The sequence below is a fragment of the Citrus sinensis genome, chromosome 8, assembly GCF_022201045.2.
Source record: "Citrus sinensis cultivar Valencia sweet orange chromosome 8, DVS_A1.0, whole genome shotgun sequence".
Classification (NCBI taxonomy): domain Eukaryota; kingdom Viridiplantae; phylum Streptophyta; class Magnoliopsida; order Sapindales; family Rutaceae; genus Citrus; species Citrus sinensis.
The window spans coordinates 9669746-9674670 of NC_068563.1; the positions used below are offsets into that span (position 1 = coordinate 9669746).

Here is a 4925-nt window from a genome sequence, read left to right on the forward strand (position 1 = left end):
CATGGAATTGCTTCTACCCATTTTGATACATAGTCAACAGCAACCAATATGTATTGATGGCCAAAAGAAGGGGGAAAGGGTCCTATGAAGTCGATACCCCATACGTCAAAAATCTCAACCACTAAAATTGGATTTAGTGGCATCATGTTCCTTCGTGTAATGCTTCCCATTCGTTGACACCTATCACATGAAGAACAAAAAGTGTAAGCATCTCGAAATATAGTTGGCCAATAAAAACCACATTGTAAAACTTTAGTTACTGTTTTCTTAGCACTGAAATGGCCTCCACAAGCTTGTTCATGGCAGAATGAAAGAATATTCTGAATTTCATTTTCTGGGACGCATCGTCTAACAATTTGGTCTGCACAATACTTGAACAAATACGGGTCACCCCAAAAGAAATTCTTTATTTCTACAAAGAATTTAGCCTTGTCTTGCTTGGTCCAATGCTCTGGAAGTTTACCTGTAACAAGATAATTAACTATATGAGCATACCAAGGTAATACTTCCACATTCATTAATTGTTCATCTGGAAATGACTCATTCAATGGTAATGATTCTGTAATTGTGTCAAAATGGAGACGAGAGAGGTGGTCCGCCACAACATTCTCTGTGCCTTTCTTATCTTTGAATTCCAAGTCAAACTCCTGCAAAAGTAACACCCAACGAATTAGTCTGGCGTTTGCATCTTTCTTTGTGAGAAGATATTTAAGAGCAGCATGATCCGTGAATATAATTATTTTACAACCAATGAGATATGATCGAAATTTTTCCAATGCAAACACTACTACTAGCATTTCTTTTCAGTAGTTGAATAGTTCAACTGTGCATCATTTAATGTCATACTAGCATAGTAAATAACGTGGGGAATTCGATCAACTCTTTGTCCTAATACTGCTCCTACTGCATAATCAGATGCATCACACATTAGCTCAAATGGTAAGCTCCAGTTTGGGGCCTGAATGATGGGTGATGATGTCAACAACTGTTTTAATTTTTCAAACGCCATAAGACATGAATCATTAAAGATAAAAGGTACATCCTTAGCAAGTAAATTGCATAAGGGTCTAGAAACTTTGCTAAAATCTTTAATAAAACGTCTATAGAAACCAGCATGCCCAAGGAAAGATCTTACTTCTCTGACTGTTTTGGGTGGAGGAAGATTAGAAATGAGATCTACCTTGGCTTTGTCAACCTCAATACCTTTGCTCGAAATGATGTGACCGAGAACAATACCTTGTTTTACCATAAAATGGCATTTCTCCCAATTTAAGACCAAGTTCTTCTTGATACATCTCTGCAGAACTAGTGTTAGATGATGTAAGCATTGATCAAACGAATCACCAAAGACAGAAAAGTCATCCATAAAGACTTCAAGGAATCGTTCCACCATATCAGAAAAAATGCTCAACATGCATCGTTTAAATGTAGCATGTGCATTACATAATCCAAATGACATTCTCCTATATGCAAATGTGCCAAAAGGGCAAGTGAAAGTAGTTTTCTCTTGATCTTTTGGTGCTATGGGAATCTGATTATATCCTGAGTAACCATCTAGAAAGCAATAAAATTCATGGCCTGCTAATCTATCAAGCATTTGATCAATAAATGGTAAAGGAAAATGGTCTTTACGTGTGACAGAATTCAACTTCCTATAATCAATGCATACACGCCATCCTGTAGTTACTCTAGTGGGTATCAATTCATTATCAGCATTGGTAACTACTGTGACTCCTGACTTTTTGGAGACAACTTGTACAGGACTGACCTATGAACTATCAGAAATTGGGTAAATGATACCTGCATCTAATAGCTTAAGGACTTCTGTTCTAACAACTTCTTTCATATTAGGATTTAACCGACGTTGCATTTCCCTAGTAGATTTAGCATTTTCATCAAGGTGAATGTAATGCATGCAGTCTATTGGATTTATACATTTTATGTCTGCTATGGTCCATCCTAATGCTCCTTTGTGCTCTTTTAAAACATCCAACAACTTACTTTTTTGTTCGTCATTTAGGGATGATGAGATAATTACCGGCAGAGTACTTTCTTCTCCCAAAAATACATATTCCAGAGTGTTGGGTAATGGTTTGAGCTCGAGTTTCGGTGGTGATTCTGATGATGGGATGAGTTTCTTCTCTGATGGTGCTAGTTGTTCAACTCTTGACTTCCATTTATTAGCGTCCATGGATGGTGCTGAGTCAAGCAGGGCGTTGACCTCATCAACCGATCTGTCAATATCAAAATCAAAACCAAAGTGAGTTAAACATGTTTGTAAAGGATCATCACTAAGGTTTGAAACAAAAGTATCATCAACTAATGCTTCAATTAAATCCACATCAACAATTCCATCATCTGCACTGTGAGATTGTTTGGCAATGTTGAAGATGTTCAGCTCCATAGTCATGTTGCCGAAGGACAACTGCATATTTCCGGTCCTGCATTGAATGTGAGCATCCGCAGTTGCCAAGAAAGGTCGGCCTAGAATAATGGGGATGTGCTTCCTTGAATCCTGTATTGGTTGAGTGTCAATTACAATGAAATCAACAGGAAAATAGAACTTGTCTACCTGGATAAACACGTCCTCCACAATACCACAAGGTATTTTCGTGGACCGATCTGCAAGCTATAACACTACTGGAGTTGGGTGTAATTCTCCCAGTCCAAGTTTCACGAATACAGAGTAAGGCAAAAGATTTACACTAGCTCCTAAATCCAACAAAGCATTCTCAATTGTGTGGTTCCCTATGCTACATGAAATGGTAGGGGAGCCTGGGTCTTTGCATTTTAAAGGAATTTTATGTTGGAGGATAGAACTAACGTTTTCTGTTAAAAATGCCTTCTTTTGAACATGCATGTTTCTCTTTTTAGTACAAAGGTCTTTAAGAAACTTGGCATAAGATGGAACTTGTTTAATAGCATCAAGTAAAGGGATGTTAACACTTACCTGTTTGAAGATTTCAAGAATCTCACCTGTGGATTTTCCCTTCTTGCCTTTAGCTAACCTATGGGGGAATGGAGCTTTGGGAACGTATTCTCGTGGGTTGATTTCTTCTTTCTCCTCCAGTGATGAGTCGTCAACATTTATAGGTACAATTTGATTTTCTTTTTTCGCCGGCATCTCCACTTTGTTGTCGACTTCTTTTCCTTTTCGCAAGGTCATGACTGCTTTGACCTCTCCATGCTGTTGTGGTGAACTAGTACTTGCTTCATGCACTCCTTTAGGGTTAGGCACTGGTTGACTTGGAAACTTGCCTTTCTCAACAGTCATTGCCAAGGTCTGAACTGAAGAAGCAAGTTGTCCCACCATCTTCTCGAGGCTTGAAACTGATTGAGCTTGTGAGTTGAAGCCTGCTCTCAACTCATTTCGTAGTCCATCAATGGTGCGGTTCTGTTGCTCAATCGTGGAGTGAGTAACATTCCTGAAATTCTGGAATGCATCCTCCCATGGTCTAGGTTGAGAGTGGTTCTGGTTCTGATTGTATGGTCTAAATGGTGGCTGAGAGGCTTGAGGATTTTGTGGAATTGGTGGAGCTGGAGCTGCTGGTCCGTTCTGTTGGAATCCTTGAGACCATGAAAAATTGGGGTGGTCTCTCCATCCAGGGTTATATGTGTTGGAGTATGGGTTGTAATTCGATGGTTTTCTCATTACACCTATGGCATTGGCTTGATCTGAGTATGAGTCATGGTCATGTGGCTCTGTTGATTTAGCAGTCGATAATGATGCTATTTGTCGAGAGAGACCTTCAATTATCGCTTTGACTTCTTTAATTTCTGAACTTGATTCGCCAATGTGAACCTCATTTACTCCCTTAATTCTTCTAGTATTCCTGAGTGATCGACTCCGTTGTTGGGAATTATCCGCTTGTCGCTGGAAGAATTCCCAAATCTCTGATGCACTTTTTGACATTAGCTCTCCTCCACTTGTTGCCATTAACCATTCTTGCACATTCGGTAGTAATCCCTCCAAAAAGTATTGACATTGGTGCCATTTCTCGTACCCATGATGTGGACACTTCAAGAGTAGCCCATTGAATCGCTCCCATGTTTCGAAAAACTGCTCGTCTTCTCTTTGAGTAAACTCTGAGATTTCCCTGCGAATAGCATTGGTTTTATGCACTGGGAAATATTTATTTAAAAATTTTGTTACCATTTGTTCCCATGATGTGATGCTATTAGCAGGTAAAGTATTTAACCATGAACGAGCTCTATCTTTTAAAGAAAATGGGAATAATCTAAGTTTAACATCATCGTCTGAAAAATTCTCGTATTTAAAAGTTTAACAAATAGCATGAAAATCATTCAGATGATTATATGGGTCCTCATTTTCTAGGCCATAAAATGTGGAGAGACAATTTAGCACACTAGGTTTTAGTTCAAAGCTCCTAACAGTTACATTTGGGTATCTTATACATGATGTGCTCAAATTTGCTAAAGGACTGAAATAATCCTTAAATGGCCTCTCCTGTGGTTGCAAATCCATTTTATTTTTAATTTGTTTGTGTGTGCGAAGTGTTTTCTCAAGTTCAAGGTCTATAGGTTCAAGATTGGGTAATAATGACCTTCGACCATGCATGCAAAACAAATAAAATAAAAAAATAAAGATGGGAACAAAATAAATAAAAATAAAAAAGAGGGAGAAATTACGATACTAACCTTATTACGCTATTAAAACCTTTCTATAAAATACACAAAAATAAATACGTGAAATAAATTAACTAAAAATAAATTAATAAGATAAACAAAAAAATTACAAAGAAAAATAAATTGAAAATTAAATTACAGAATTTTAAAGAAGAGAAAAAGAAAAAAAAATACTAACCTTTAAATGTAGATTCACTTTTTTTTCTTTTCTCTTTTTTTTAAGAAAAAAAAATACAAGAAAATAATTTAAATGGAATTATTCACAAAAATTAATTCTA

The 4925-nt window shown here is 37.2% G+C and overlaps 1 non-coding gene across 1 annotated transcript; it reads left to right on the top strand.

Moving 5' to 3' along the window:
• Window positions 1-4001: 4001 nt before the first annotated feature.
• LOC127899535 (small nucleolar RNA R71) lies at window positions 4002-4105 on the top strand. The gene has a single exon (XR_008051412.1). It is a non-coding gene; the product is annotated as a small nucleolar RNA R71 (small nucleolar RNA).
• The last annotated feature ends 820 nt before the right edge of the window (window positions 4106-4925 follow it).